This window comes from Bos mutus, chromosome 8, assembly GCF_027580195.1.
Source record: "Bos mutus isolate GX-2022 chromosome 8, NWIPB_WYAK_1.1, whole genome shotgun sequence".
In the NCBI taxonomy this organism is placed as follows: Eukaryota; Metazoa; Chordata; class Mammalia; order Artiodactyla; family Bovidae; genus Bos; species Bos mutus.
This window is the reverse complement of record NC_091624.1, coordinates 103719670-103736285: the sequence shown is the minus strand read 5'-3', so window position 1 is coordinate 103736285 and position 16616 is coordinate 103719670. Positions and strand designations below refer to the sequence as shown.

General features: G+C 46.7%; 1 protein-coding gene across 2 annotated transcripts in view; it reads right to left on the bottom strand.

Annotated features, from left to right (window-relative positions):
• The window catches only part of GATA4 (GATA binding protein 4), a 78895-nt gene extending 71542 nt beyond the window's left edge, over positions 1-7353 (bottom strand). Inside the window, exon 1 of one of the 2 annotated variants that reach the window (XM_070376023.1) lies at positions 7198-7353. The gene's annotated coding sequence lies outside the window, so the exon portion shown is untranslated. Of the gene's footprint in view, positions 1-6581; positions 6720-7197 lie in introns of those variants that run through there. The other variant, XM_070376024.1, reaches the window with a different exon arrangement.
• Positions 7354-16616: the final 9263 nt, after the last annotated feature.

Here is a 16616-nt window from a genome sequence, read left to right as displayed (position 1 = left end):
GTTTCCAGAATGTTCTCTGTGATGAGGTCATTGTCCAGAAGTTGCCTTTTGTAACTTTGAAGTTTTTAAACAGCAAATGACAACAATCTCATTACTAATGAGGGGGTATTTTATCTTTGAAGAAGGTGGTATCCTCCAATACTGAGAAGCACATTCATGTATCTTATTTCTAGAATATGCCAGAAACAGAAGTGAAATAATTTGCTCCAGGTCACCCAGCTTGTAGGTAGTTGTGTTGAGACAAAAATCCAAGCTCTGAAGATTCTTTGGCTATTGCTGACCCAGCAGCAAATACCTACTATGGGAGGGGGAGGCAGGTCAGCTGGACTAAGGCCTATAGTGCCCAAGCATTACCTGGGGGTTAATATCCTGTACTTGCAGATTCCATTCCCAGGGGAAGTCTGAAAGGAAGGTAGCCCAGCTCGTTAGCAGGACACCTGGGGGTTCACAGTAGCTGGAGGGGCTTAGCATCCTGAGCTTAGGTGAAGGCAGGCAGAGGCTGATTTCTTCCAGAACAGACTTTCCAGTCCTGGGAGCCACATTCAAGCCCACGCAGGCCTCGTAGCCTGCCTTCTGAGGAGGGGATTCCTGCATTGAATGGTAGGCTGGACCGGATAACCCCTGAGGCCCTTGCAACTCCCTGTGTTTCTGATTTGTGTGTTTTAGGGGAAAGAAGTGAGCAGTCACAGGGCTGGAATAGTTGATTTAGGGTTCCGCCTCTGTCGCCAGCAAAGCCCTCGTCTTGGGCAAATAATTTAACCTGTCAGAACGAAGCACAATGCCTGGCAGAGAGAAGCTTTGTAAATGTTTGCCGAATGACTGAATGAAAGAATGGGTGGATGGATTTAGGTCTCCCAGGTCCTGGGAATCCTGGTGAAAATTGGAATCTTACAGTGCCCTGCAATTGGGGTGGAGTATGAATGAGACATTGTGAAGTGTACACTGAACTGCCTAAGATAAAACATATAATACTCCAAACTCAAAGGGATCCTAATTCGTCCTTACACTGATAATAGGTAAATTGTAATTTACCAGCATCGGAAGCACACCAAGCAAGGGTGAATTGTGAGTCCACACAAACTCTGCTTCACCAGTTCCCCCCACCCCCCACCCACACCCAATCCAGGCTCCAATGGGCCAGCTCAGTGCCTCCTAGTCCTGGTGGGGCACGCCAGCCCCTATCCCTCCTTCCTCCCCCGCCTCAGATAAATGTCGAGGTCTAATGGATTGTTCATGCTGCTGTCCAGATTAGATAGCTGGCCCCTTCGTTATCGCAGCTGGAGCAAACCCGAGCGGCCACCATGCTGAGAGCTTTCTAAGGCAGCCCCGTGCCAAGCCCGGGAAACGACAGGCCCGGGAGAGCTAACAAATCCCTGTGGCTTCCAGGCTGTCTCCTCCTAGAACTTCTTCTCAGAACTTGCCCTGAACCCTAACTCCTGCCGCTACTCCCATAGCATTTTAGGAAGCAGGTATCCGATGTGCTCAGCAGCTACTATCTGCTGAATTCTAGCGAGAAGTTCTAAGACTGGTAGATTCTGCTTGTCAAATTTCCAGAAGCTAGGAACACTTTGAACACCTTTCCCATGCACTCCGCTCCCCTCCCTTCAATTAATACTAGAGAGAGACTTTTGCAGTAATACGGTGACCAGTAGGGTAGTAGTTTTCCTAATTTTTGTTGTTTTTGAATCATTGCAGAGGAAGCATAGCTTCCTCTATGTTTTCTGACCTCCACTCTGAATTCCCTGTGGTCAAGTTTTATCTGTTAATGACTTTGTTTCTTTAGAGTTTCTTTGTTAAAGTTTCTTGAAGAAATAAACCTCAACACATTTTCCCCTGGTATGAGCTATCTTTTCGTGATCTCCAGTCATTTTCTGAAAATGAAAAGGATCTATTATTAATCAGCACTCTTACAGGAAACTACATTTTCAAGTAGGCTCTAACAACAAATTCGGCAGAAAACATATAATAAATGCTCAAAATGATGACTTATCTACAAGGAGAGACTAATTGTTCTATCATTATTACACTGGAACTACTCTGATATAACAGAAAGCAAACACAATCTTAGCTGATGAACAACTGAAAGTTATCTATTTATACCGTATCAGTTTCCTGCTAAATCTTTGGAGTTAGTGGAAAGCCATAATAAATCGTGCGGTAGGACAAATCAACTGGCTCAGTAGTAAATGTTTCTACAACATTAAAAGACAACAATATCAACACCATTGCATCATGATTTTGAGAGAATGAATCTTGTTAGACGTCCACCTAGAAGCTGGAAAATAATTTGTAGGGTGCTATTTAATTAGAGGTGGGAATTTAAGAAATTCCTTAAAGGCGAGAAAAACTGCTACCATGTAGTTCAACATTCATGAATTAAAATGAGTCGCGAACAGGAAGGCCCCTGATTCATCCAACAGGACATCATCGGGTAATTTCTGGGTGGGAACTGGACACCCGAATTAATAAAAACGAATTTATCATAAGGAGTAAGGGTCTCGGGCTGGGATGAGGAAAGATCAAGCCAGACCCAGAGGAAAATTTAAAGGCGGAGCGTCTAAGTTAAGAAGACAATATTAAACGAATAAAGAATATCCCTAAGAACGACGATTGGGGTGGGTGAGGGAGACATTACACCTCTCAGTAGCTAAAGAAAAAGCACCAGCCATTCCAACCCCAGCCTCACGTCGACACCCGCCCACGTCTTACTGGACCCCGGCCCCCCCTCTCCCCGCCCTCACCCCCAAGCGGGCATCTGCGCGGGCTTTGCAGCCTCTGCCCCCGAGTTTAGAGACGGGTCGTATGGGAAGGATCTGCCAGGAGTTTTCATCCAAGACTAGGAGGAGGTTCGCTGGGGAACAGTCGAGTTTGGCGAGCGGGCTGAGAAGTGATTAAAACACTGCTCCCCGACCCCCAGAAATCCGCGTGCCCAGGCCCGGGAACCCTTTATCCTATGTAAGTTCCAAGTCCAGAAGCTGCGCAAAATCTACCTCCAGCCCCCGCGCGGGCAGGGAACGTGCCTGAAATACTACGGCTCTTTGAGCCGGGCTGAGCGAGACTCCCTGAACCAGGTGTCCGCGGCCACTAAGCCTTCCAGCCCGGGGTGTTTGCCATTTATTTCCTTCCCAGATCCCATAATCCTCCAAAGCCGGCCCAAGAAATGACTGATCCAGTGCCATTCGGAGTCTGCGGAGGTTCGCTGCGACCCTCGACCCTGGGGATAGGGGATGCTCCGTACGGGATGTTGAGATGCAGAACAGCCTAACTGGGGATTTGTGTGTAAGAATAACCTTTCTGATTAAACTCCTACAGTGATTCTTGGACTGTTTAGGAACCTCACAGGGCAGTCGCGACCGGAAAGACACCAGGGGGGACGGGGCTGCACTACAAGCCTTGCTATCCCGACCACGGGGGCAACGGCGTCTGGGGCCGCTAGAGCTCAGCTCACAGAGGGAGAAGCGGAGGAGGCAGGCAAAGTTAGCACACTTACTCCTGCCCGCCACCTAACCTGTACCGCGCCCCACCCCCGCCCCCGCCATGAGTGCGTCCTGAATCCTGCATCCCCAGACCCCTAAAGGGGTCTCCCTTGCAGAGGGCAGCTAGGGCGGCGTTCTGATCAGCGCCACACTCAGGCCCGAGGTCACTCGACTGACCACGCCTGTGGCCTGGGCTTTCTCGCCTACCAGCCCTGCTGCGCTCAGGAAGTTCGGTTGCGCGGGGTTCCCAGGGCCTGAGACCCGACCCTGGAGACCTCGGACTCGACACCCGTCCGAGGTGGCCTGGCCTACATAGCACCACAGTAGCTGAAATAAGTTCAAACCAAACCAGCTTCGGCCGCGCCAGGAATGCGAATAAGTTGGACCCCGCAGCCTCGTGGGCCAAGCGTGGGAGAGTGGAAAGAACTCAAGGCGGGTGGTGTTTATTTGCGGAAATCCGTCGGTTCTAGGCGCTGTGTCAGCCGGGATCCTGTGAGCCTCCAGGGGAGCCCCCTCCACCACCAGCAGCAGCAGCTCATCGCGCATCTGCTCTCGTCCGGGCTTTGCACTAGACTGCTCAGCGGGAAGGACCAGATCGCGGCTGTTAACTACCCCAATCGCTGGTCCAGGCTTCCGTGCACCGGTTTTCAGCAGGGCTGCGTACTTATCCGGGCTCTTTCCTGGGAAGACCTTCTCTGATGACGAGGAGTGACTTAGCAACCGGTTTGAATCCCTTTGCGGGGAACCCTGGCGACGTGCTGTAACTTTGGGCAGAATAACTACTTCCAATCTTTCCTCTCGCCATGCGAGGAGTGGGAGAAACAAGAACTATATGTAAAAGGAATTTGTAAACTTTTAAACGCCATACAAAAGGGATTAAAATGGATGACTAATGATGAACACTGTCATCCTTCACCTAGTTTCTCTCGTTTTGGGACAATTCCCTGGCTTTTTCAAGCATCCCAGAAGTTTTATTGAGTGTTCTCATTATTTGAGAGTCTCCACCTCACCCCTCCTCCGTTTCTTAAAAAAAAAAAAAAAATTGTTCCCTCCCCAAACTTTTCGTTTCCTTCTTCAAACTCTCGGCGAAGTTACGATTGATCGCTGGGGATCCGATTTACTTTTCAAGGTCGCCGCCTTCACTGCCGGTCAGGGGGCCGCGCCCGAGGGGACCCACCCAGCCGGGCCGCCCAACTCCCTCCTGTGGGCCGCGCGCCCCACACAGCGGCCCAGTCTCGGCCCCGCGCGCCCCACGCCGGCGCCCGGACCCGGACCTCCTCGATCCTCCGTTCCTTTCCATTTCGCTGACAGCCTCAAGACGGCTGTCTTCCCTTCCCGCCCCTGTCCTTCCCGACCCTCCGCGAGAGCCTGACGCCGCCTGGTTTATTGACCTTAGATCGGCTTCGGGGCTTTATCAGACCCGGCGGGGGCGTCCCGCGGCGCAGGCCCGGCGGGCGGGGCACCCACCCTCCGCCTTGCCCAGTGGTGCGACGGGAGCCCCTTTTAAGCTTTTTCTGGAAAGCTTTCTTTGCCATCCCTAAGTCTAATTCGGAGAATTTAAAGAAAAATCGTTCGAATTCGCGTGATCCCGGAAAAAGCCGAAGCAGAGCCCTCCCCGTGCTAGTTTTTTTCCTGTGTCGCCCTCCCCTTTATCCAGACAGTTCAGGTGAAAGTGCCTCCCCACCCCCACCCCAATTATTCGGATAATTGTCTCAAATCTCCACTTGGTGCTGTGTTTAGACAGTTGGAGATTGATAGCTTGAATTTCTTCAGTCTCTGTGCTGCCCCAACCCTAAACCCCTCCTTTCTACTGTCCCCAGCGCTAAACCATCTCTGCACTTACACACGCTGAACTACAATTTTCCGCCCCATAAATCACTTGGCAAATATAACAAAGCATTAGAAAGTCATTTGAAATGGATATTTTATTGGGCTTGAGAAATAGAATGGGATAAAGAGCAACTTATTAATATTTCCTCAGTACCAACCACAGGAAACTGAGATTCTCACCTCCCTGCCAATTGAATTCACAAATGCAAAGTCACTTTCAGGAATGAATTCTTTAGAAGAAACAGGATATGTCTGTTTTGCTACAAATGAACTCTAATGAATTATGTTTAAAAAGTTTATAAAGCAGGACTTTTATATATCCTTTTATGCTAGGCTTATTTATTCAAATAAGACTAACAGAAATAAACAAGCAAACAAAAACCAACACATTACTACTAATAATAAAAAAAATCAATTTTGTGATGATAAATCATGGGATTCTAGTAGCCTTTCACAGTAAGATTTTCATTCAATTCAGAGGGGCACTTCCTTGATTTTGCCGAGCTAAAAACCTCTCAAATTCCCTTAATTTTGGAGAACACACAGAAGCCCGAGAATAAAAACCTTTGGGGGAAATGGGGAAGGTGAAGGGACTCAGAGTTGGGCAGGGGAAAGATAAGTCAGGCAGAACTTTTGAACCACCTGGCTGAAAGACTGCAAGAGGGAAACAGGAAAAGTTTCCATTCTCTTCTTTGCAGAGCTAATATTTGTAGTAACTGTACAGACACCAAGAGACTTTGCACTAACTCCTTCCCAGTTCCCGAAGAACACTGCCTAGTCCTTGAAAGGCTACAGAGTTAAAATCTGCCATTATCTATTTCCAACTTTTGGGCCAGCGGAAAAAGCTCAACCTGCCTGGTTTCAAACCCCACAGAGCCTTCATTTTTTAAGCACTAATTTGTCATTCTCAACCGTGCCCTCTCAAAGCTATCCCTCTGTCTTCGCCACTGTATCTCCTTTTCTCAACTACTAATAAGATCCAAAGCTCATTTGTCCAAGGAATGGGTTTATAGGGAGCAGAGGTAATTTTGATGTGTTTGCAAAAACCATATGCAACCAAACTCTTGCAAGTACAAACTGAACTCAGAAAAGAAAAGCATGATCATTGAGGTACACCTGCAAGACCCACCCTCATCCCCTCCTTCCCACCACAAGTCTGGCTTCAGAATTAACGAAAAATTAAACCGGATACCAAGCCTGGTTGACTTTCGACCTGTTAATAGGTAAAGAAAATGATCAGATCCTGAAGGCCGTGAGGCCTGTTCACTAACTCACCAATGAAACCAACAAAAAATGCCAGTGAGATTTTTTCTGCCCCGAAAGCATCCTGGGCAAGTCTGATCTGGGTCAGGAAGGATTCTCCTAAGCTTTCCAACCAGGTTCTCAAGACAGAGTATCCACAGCAGGGACTCCAGGGGAAAGAAAGGCCATTGGGTGTGTTGGAGGAAGCAGAGGCAAGGGGCCCAGGGGCAACTGGCCCAATCACTTGATATTTTTGCATGGTGCATATTCTTTTTTTTTTTTTCTTGAGAGACTGCTCATCCCCATCAACTTCTGATTGTTCAAGCAGGAAGCCGAATCAGGAAATGAGAAACTAAAATGCCACCCGATTGTAAGAAAGAGAAACCAAGAAAATGAACCAGAGAGCGAAAGTGGGAAAGGAAGCCTTGCCTCTGTGACTTGGCCTGCAAAGAATCTCATCCTTCCTGTCCCCAAGGCCCAAGAGCCCTGTGCACCCTCGCTCCACACTGGCTGGTCCTCTCCCTGACCTCCTCCCCCCACCGACCGCCTCTCCTCCAGCCTCTCTGCTCCTGGCCCTCCCGACTCCCTCGGTGCATCTCCTGCTCTGCCCTGGTGAAGGGGTCACCAAGGGGGCCAGGTGGGGACTCACCCGGAGCAGAAGCGATGTTCCTGCAGCTCCTCGAAGCGTCCTTCAGTCCCGGGGACTCCAGGCTGTTCTCAGCGGGTGGGAGGGAGGCGTTGTGAGCTGTCTCCCAGCTCCCTCGGAGCTCCCAGCTTTCCCCTCTGAATTAGATAACAGGAAAAATAGATAAGAGAAGTGGTTCATTAATTCAGCAAGCCTTTTTTTTTTTTTTTTTGGTATGTGTGCAAGTGGAAGGAAACCCTCCTAGGAACTGAAGCCCTAGTTGGACATTAAAAAAATAATAGTCAGTGTTCACACGGTTCCAGAGATGCTTTTGAAAGTTCGCCCGCTCAGAAGGACCAGAGATCAACAGGAAAGAAACGGAAGGAATCGCTGTTCTTGGGGAGAAATGCTGATTCAGAGCATGGCTCCTCTACCCCAAGTCCCTCTCAGACTCTAGTCTTGTCCTTCTGAGCGGGGAGGGCTGCCCTGTGGTATTTGGTTGGTTTGTGCAGTCGTCCTCTGAGGGCAGGAGTAATAATAACAGCAGTACAATTCTTCCCAGCATGGCAATTAAAAAAAATAAGGTCTTCAAAGCATTTGCTCTGTAGCATTTTCTGGACTCCTCAGGATAGGATCAGGAAGGCAGATTACATAATAATAAGAGATAATTGAGACAACTGAGCTCAGAGAAGTTAGGAACATGCCTGTGGTCCAGTCACACAGCAAGGAAGGGGATGGAGCCCATATAAGAACACATCAATTGACTCCTATTTTGGGGGGCTCTAAAATCACTGCAGATGGTGATTGCAGCCATGAAATTAAAAGACACTTGCTCCTTGGAAGAAAAGTTATAACCAACCTAGACAGCATATTAAGAAGCAGAGATGTTACTTTGCCAACAAAGGTCTGTCTAGTCAAAGCTATGGTTTTTCCAGTGGTCATGTATGGATGTGAGAGTTGGACTATAAAGAAAGCTGAGCGCCAAAGAATTGATGCTTTTGAACTGTGGTGTTGGAGAAGACTCTTGAGAGTCACTTAGACAGCAAAGAGATCCAACCAGTCCATCCTTTTTTTTAAAATATAAATTTATTTATTTTAATTGGAGGCTAATTACTTTACAATATTGTATTGGTCTTGCCATACATTAACATGAATCTGCCATGGGTGTACATGTGTTCCCCATCCTGAACCCCCCTCCTACCTCCCTCCCCTAACGAGTCCATCCTAAAGGAAATCAGTCCTGAATATTCATTGGAAGGACTGACGCTGAAGCTGAAACTCCAATACTTTGCCCACCTGATGTGAATAACTGACTCATTGGAAAAGACCCTGATGTGGAAAAGATTGAAGGTGGGAGGAGAAGGGGACAACCGAGGATGAGATGGTTGGATGGCATCACCGACTCAATGGACATGAGTTTGAGCAGGCTCCAGGAGTTGGTGATGGACAGGGAAGCCTGGCATGCTGCAGTCCACGGTGTCGCAAAGAGTCGGACACAACTGAGCGAATGAACTGAGTCCAGTAATAAAGAAATCAATGGGTTCTTAAAATTGAAAGAGACCTCAGAATTCAGTCTCTTTCACAAAGCAGAAATTCCCTGTGATGTGACTAGTTGCACTCTAATTGAATACCCTTGGTGATGGGGAGCTCATCCCTTTACATTGCATGGAGGTACAGCTCTACTGGCCACCACACTTCCCTGTCCCCCAGGTGACCCAGAATTGTGGGCTATGCCAGGCACACAGAAAGAGACAGGAAGAGGCAGTTGCAGCATGATTTGAGGAACCAGGCAAACCAGGTCTCTTGACAGGTCTGCTGTGGGATTCTCTCCTGTCATGTCTGGCATTGTTTAGGGTAAGTTTCTCCTGTGGAGTCAGTGTCCTTCAAAGGCAATTCTTAATAATAATAAGAAGAAACAGAATGCCTTTGTATTTTTAACATATTTCCCTCTTCACAGTCTCCAGAATTCTTACAACAATCTCTGCAAGGAAAGGAAAGAACAATTTATAAGTAATACAAGTTATTACTTATTTCCAAATGTAGTCCAGAAACCCAGAACAGAAAAGGTGAAAGAACTGCCAGAAATTAAAGAACAAATGTTTGGTGGAAAAGCAACTAGAGAGATGAAGGCCTGGGAAAAAAGGGAAAACATAAGGGAAGATAAATATTTTTTTCCTTCCAAGAATTTTTAGTTATGAATATTTTTGGAAGTGATAAATAAGGTGTCTATTATTGTTATCTGTCTCTATACTCTTCCCCTGCCAAATAACTTGTAGAAACTATGCCACAGGAAGATTTTAGTGTACAACTCCCTGTGATGTCAGATCATTAAAATTCCTAATGTGTGGGCTGAGCAGGACAAGATGGTGATGCAGAAGCAGGGTCATACCCGCTTTTTTTTTGGGGGGGGGTCTCTTAATTTTACCAGAGGACTGCCCTTTCCCCTGTAGCCTCTCTTCATGAAGTTTAAACAATTATTATGGTAAATACATATACTTATATATATACACAGTATGTAGACACAGGCACAGTCATAAAGAATCCGCCTATCGGTGCAGGAGATGCAAGAGATGTGGGTTTGATCCCTGGGTCAGGAAGATATCCTGGAGTAGGAAATGGCAACCCACTCCAGTATTCTTGCCTCGAAAATTCAATGGACAGAGGAGCCTGGCAGGCTATAGTCCATGGGGTCGCAGAGTCAGACGTGACTGAGCACACATACATATATATAACATAAAATTTACCATCTTAACCACTTTTAAGAGTTCAGTTCAGTGACTTCCCCGGTGGCTCAGATGGTAAAACGTCTGTCTACAAAGCGGGGGACCTGGGTTCGATCCCTGGGTCGGGAAGATCCGCTGGAGAAGGAAATGGCAATCCACTCCAGTACTATTGCCTGGAAAATCCCATGGACAGAGGAGCCTGGTAGGCTATAGTCCATGGGGTCGCAGAGTCGGACACGACTGAGCGACTTCACTTCAGTGACACTAATTGTATTCAGATTGCTTACAGCCATCACCACCATTCGCCTCCAGAATTTTTTCATCTTCTTCAACCAAAACTCTGTCCCCGTTAAATAACACTTCCCCGTTCCTCCTCACTGCAGGCCCTGTTACTCATCATTCTACTTCCTGTCTCTTTAAATTTGACTACTCTAAGCACCTCATACAAAGAGGAATCACACAGTATTTGTCCTTTGGTGACTGGCTTATTTCACCGAGCACAGTGTCTTCACGGTTCATCCATTGCTGTGGCCTATGTCAGAATTTCCTTTCTTTGGAGTATTACTCAGCCATAAAAAGAAATGAATTTGAGTCATTTGTACTGAGGTGGATGAAACTAGAGCCCATTATACAGAGTGAAGTAAATCATAAAGAAAAAACACGTATTGTATATTAACATATATATATGGAACCTAGAAAAGCGGTACAGTTCAGTTCAGTTCAGTCACTCAGTCCTGTCCAACTCTTTGTGACCCCATGAATCACAGCTCGCCAGGCCTCCCTGTCCATCACCAACTCCCGGAGTTCACTCAGACTCACGTCCATCGGAGTCAGTGATGCCATCCAGCCATCTCATCCTCTGTTGTCCCCTTTTCCTCCTGCCCCCAATCCCTCCCAGCATCAGACTCTTTTCCAATGAGTCAACTCTTCGCATGAGGTGGCCAAAGTACTGGAGTTTCAGCTTTAGCATCATTTCTTCCAAAGAAATCCCAGGGCTGATCTCCTTCAGAATGGACTGGTTGGATCTCCTTGCAGTCCAAGGGACTCTCAAGAGTCTTCTCCAACACCACAGTTCAAAAGCATCAATTCTTCGGCGCTCAGCCTTCTTCGCAGTCCAACTCTCATATCCATACATGACCACTGGAAAAACCATAGCCTTGACTAGATGGACCTTTGTTGGCAAAGTAATGTCTCTGCTTTTCAATATGCTATCTAGGTTGGTCATAACTTTTCTTTCAAGGAGTAAGTGTCTTTTAATTTCATGGCTGCAGTCACCATCTGCAGTGATTTTGGAGCCCAGAAAAATAAAGTCTGACACTGTTTCCACTGTTTCCCCATCTATTTCCCATGAAGTGATGGGACCAGATGCCGTGATCTGGTACAGATGAAGCTATTTGCAGGGAAGGAATGGAGACGCAGATGTAGAGAATGGACTTGTAGATACAATGGAGGAAGGAGAGAGTAGGATCAATTGAGAAAGTCGCATCGACTTATATACACTATCATGTGCAAAATAGATAGCAAGGGGGAAGTTGCTGTATAGCACAAGGAGCCCAGCCTGACACTCTATAACGACCTAGAAAGGTGGGATGGGAAGAGGGGAGGGAGGCTCCAGATGGAGGGGTGGGCTGTGTGCGAAGTCGCTTCAGTCATGCCTGACTCTGTGCAACACTATGGACTGTAGCCGCCACGCTCCTCTGTCCATGGGATTCTCCAGGCAGGAATACTGGAGTGGGTTGTCGTTTCCTTCTCCAGGGGATCTTTCCAACCCAGGGATCAAACCCGCATCTCCTGTATTGCAGGCAGATTCTTTACCATCTGAGCCAATGGAGGGGATATATATATTAATATAATTATGACTGGTTTGCATTGTTGTGTGGCAGAAACCAACACAACACTGTAAAGCAATTTTCCACCAATTAAAAAATAAAAAGAATTTCCTTCCTTTTTAAGGTTGAATAATATTCTATTGCACATATACAACACTTCTGTTTATCATCATCCGTAAATGGCTATTTTGGCTATTGTGAATAATGCTGCTATGAACAGGGGTGTGCAAACATCTATTCTAGTTCTGTTTTCAGCTCTTTTGCGTTATATCCACAGAAGTGGAATTGCTGGATCATATGGACCAGTGTAAGCTAAATTTTTTGAGGAGCTGCTGTACTGTTTATGTTTTGTTGTTTTATTTTCAGCCCTGCAGTATGTGGGAACTTAGTTCCGCGAGCAGGGATCAAACCCGTGACTCTTGCAGTGGAAGCACAGAGCCTTAACAAGACTGCCAGGGAGTCCCCTCCCGTCATGCTGTTTTTTCCCACCCCTTGTGGAGTTCTGATTTAAAATGGGTAGAGGATGTCTCCATCCCCCTGAAAAAATGAAGAGCTGAGGCAGCTGCACCTACTTACTCCAGCTGGGGCTCTATCCAGGCAGATCGATGCCTGCTCAGAGGCTCCCAACATCCGCTCTGCTGTCCACTCCCTCCATCTTCCACACGTGACCACAAGTTGGGGTCCTCACAGCTTCACTGTCCAGCCAACAAGGTCAAGGAGAGAAACACAAGTTCCAGACAGCACGCTTTTATGTTCAGAAATTTAAAAAGCAAAACTAATCACGGGAGCATTAATGCAATCTCCTGTGTCTTTGTTTCTTCCCATGTTACTGAACGTTTTTTGTGAGGTAGAGGCAAGCCCATTTTTGTCCCCTGTGGTTTCAAACTTTCCAGAGGTTTTGTATATTTTGGGGAACTTGAAACTCTGTTGTCCTGAGGCCTAGCCTGGGGCTCTGGCCATACAGTCCAGGTCAGGGCCAGTCTTTCCTGGGAGGATGGGAGCCCTTGCTCTCTTACTGCCCATGGGCGGGGAGTAGGGTGGTGAGATGTGCCCAGGAACTCAGATTAGGCAAGGGGTAAGGAAGCCCCCTGCCAGCTGCTCCTTCGTGTGTTGGTTCGACAAAAAACTTACTGTCATCTACACACCCCTGCTTGTTCTGTATTAGGGCAGAGGGTAAAACCCAGGGATGATGAAGATGATGTTAACTGCTAATGAAACCAGCCAGAACTCTCTAAAAACCACTCAAAACCTACCCCTGGGAGAAGATCAGAGAGAGAACTTCTGAGGAACATTCATTACAGATCTGCTGTCCCTGATCTTCAAACATACACACGCGTGCACACATACACACTTTTTTTTTTTACTAGTTTTTATTATGGAAGTGTGGCATAGCCACTGCTAAAATTATAAGTACTGTAGAACGTGAAAAGTGATGGTCTTTCTCATCGCCGTCACCTCCCCCTTCATCAGATCCCTCTGAAATTCTGACTTTTCTTCTGAAGACTTCTATTTTCCTGGGTGGTTTGACATTGAACATGTGATTAAGAGATAGCCTCCAGAAATCACATTTCTTACTCTTGTGTGAGCAAATTAATGGATATTTTTCAGCCTCAACCTTCAAATGTGTGAAATGGGTATGAAAATAATTTTTATCTCATAGGGTTCCCATGAACCTGAGATTCCTGAGATGGGAATCACTTAGTATGTTGCCAGGCACATAGATGAATGAATCGATAGATGAACAAATAAATAAAATATTACTAACTGTGGACAGAAGGGGAAGCTTGAATTCAGCCCAGTGACCCTGTTCAGGCTACCTGTGCTGACCTGTGTCCAGGCTGGAGCTCTGTGGACAGCTGCCTGACAAGCGTTGACCATCTGTGAACGCTCCATCTGGCCCTGGAGCTCGTGGCTGTGCTGTGTTCGGCAGGTGGCTCCCCCGCATTGTTGTGACAGAAGTATTGGTAAGTGTGTCCCCTGGGGCTGGGAGGTCCCTGTCATGTGGGCAGAGGTAAGGACAGTTTGAAGACAAGTGCCTTCTGGGCCAGGCTCTGGCTTGGCTCTGTATATTCACTCTGTTCTGACCTTTGTTCTCTGTCCCAGCCTGTCAGGCTTTGATTTTTTTTTAACATTGAGATAAATTTTGCATATCATAAAATTCATTCTTTTAATTAAAAAAATTTTTAAGTATTGTTTTATTATGGTAAATCACATGATATAAAACATACTATTTTAATCTTATTTAACTATAAAGTTCAATGGTGCTTAATACATTCACATTATTGTGCAACTCTCAACTTTCACCATCATCCATCTCCCCAATTTTTCACCTTCCTAATGGAAACTCTGTTCCTCTTAATAACAACACTAGCTCCCTATTCCTGTCTCCCCAACCCACCTCACACCCTGCGCCTGGCCCCTGGCCAATTTGAAGATGTACTCAGAATTCTCCTGAGACTTTATAACCGGAGATGCTTGTACTTTCTGACTCTATGAATTGGACTATTCTAGGTACCTTGTATAAGTGGAATCAAACAGTAAAATTCATCCTTTAAAATGTACAGTTCAGGGGCTTTTGGTATATTCACAAGGCTGTGCAAACCATCACCACCATCTAAACTCAGAATGTTTTGGGGTCATAATTTGATTGGATTTAGCAGGTTTATTCGGAGAAAGGCAATGGCACCCCACTCCAGTACTCTTGCCTGGAAAATCCCATGGATGGAGGAGCCTGGTAGGCTGCAGTCCATGGGGTCGCTAAGAGTCGGACATGACTGAGCGACTTCTCTTTCCCTTTTCACTTTCATGCATTGAAGAAGGAAATGGCAACCCACTCCAGTGTTCTTGCCTGGAGAATCCCAGGGACGGGGGAGCCTGGTGGGCTGCCGTCTATGGGGTCGCACAGAGTCGGACACGACTGAAGTGACTTAGCAGCAGCAGCTGCAGGTTTATTAAAAACTTCTTAGAGAAAGTCCCAGACTTTTTAGTTCTCGTGGCCCTTGGGGTTGTTTTGGTCTAACCCCATTCCAGCTTCACCTTCTGGGTCTGCCTCCCACCTGATCATACCCGGTCCTTCCTGCTCTTCATGTTGACTTGGTGAACCAGGACCGCGGCTTTGAATGGTGGCTCTGCGCTGGGTTCTCACCCTCTCCAGGCACCACCCTGAGCTCTCCATGTTCATGTTTTCTTATCCTTTTATTTATTTATTTTTTAATATTTCTGAAGTATAGTTGCTTCACAATGTGTTACCCTTTTCTGCTATACCGCAAAGCGAACCAGCCATATATACACTAATGCATATAAGTGGAATCTAGAAAAAATGGTGCTGCTGCTGCTAAGTGACTTCAGTCGTGTCCGACTCTGTGCGACCCCATAGATGGCAGCCCACAAGGCTCCCCTGTCCCTGGGATTCTCCAGGCAAGAACACTGGAGTGGGTTGCCATTTCCTTCTCCAGTGCATGAAAGCGAAAAGTGAAAGTCAAGTCGCTAAGTCGTATCCGACTCTTAGCGACGCCATGGACTGCAGCCTACCAGGCTCCTCTGTTCATAGGATTTTCCAGGCAAGAGTACTGGAGTGGGGTGCCATTGCCTTCTCCAAAAATGGTGCACATGAACCTATTTTCAAAGCAGAAATGAGACATGGGCATAGAGAACAAACATATCCTTTTATTTTATCTAGGTTCACAGAAATCCCTTGAACCCTGACATGTTGCTCACTGTGCTGCTGACTCTCTGAACTGGCTAACTCTGATACTGTGCCCTCCTCAGCTTGGGGATGTCCTCCTATCCTCCCTGGTAAATCACGCCAACAGCCAACTGTGTCACAGGTGACGGTGACCAAGTGTTCACATTGTTCTCACTGGACCTTCCCATTAATCCTGTGTGTTCAAGAGGCAAAGCCCTCTCCCTCCTTTGAAACTGCCCCTGGGCATTTCCCCACATGAGAGCCATCTGAGTCCTGTCCCTCCGGACACTCCAGCTCAGCACTTCATTATTAACGTTTTACTGGCCTTTTACTCAACCCATGTCTTCATAAAGCTGAGATTCAGTGTGTTCATATTTGCAATCTGCTGCTACTGCTAAGTCACTTCAGCGTGTCTGACTCTTTTCAATCCTATGGACTGGAGCCTGCTAGACTCCTCTGTCCATGGGATTCTCCAGGCAAGAATACTGGAATGGGTTGCCAATGCCTTCTCCAGGGGATCTTCCTAACCCAGGGATCAAGTCCATGTCTCCTGCATTGGCAGGTGGATTCTTTACTGCTGGTGCCACCCGATCTCCTACCTCTCGTGTTTATATGTGAATTGTGCATTTGGGTTCATCTTGTTTCTCTTTTTGGAAAGTGAAGTCTGCAGGGATGGGGACCACTTGGTAATTTCCCTTTCAAGGGCAGAGAGGACTCCTTTGGAGGGCTGGTCCTGGGTCTTGACTTCTCTCATCCCTTCTTCAAGTGGCAGAAGCCTCCTTCCTATGGGATACTTGTTCCTTGTGGCTTAGTTGGAGCAGGTATCCCAAGCTGGCCAATTTGAAGATGTATTCAGAATTTTCCTGAGACTTTCTAATCGGAGAAAGCCATCTGTCTATTCCAGCTGGGTTCCAAAGTTGGTGGGATGTATGTCTTCAGGCTGCACATTTGGAAGAGAGCCTGCTGGATCGTGAAGACTCTTATGACATATTTTAATCCCCTAGATTCAACTCTGCCTTTATTAAGATAATCTGAATTATTTTAGACTCTTAGAACTGAAAAAGTCCTAGGCTGCACAAACAGAATAATCCAGGATTCTGTTGACTTGATTGGTCCTTATAAATGTGGAGACTGTGGAATGAAATAAACTAAATTTCCTTTCTTCTAATGGTTTGACAAGCAATTTATATCAAATTCTAAATGATC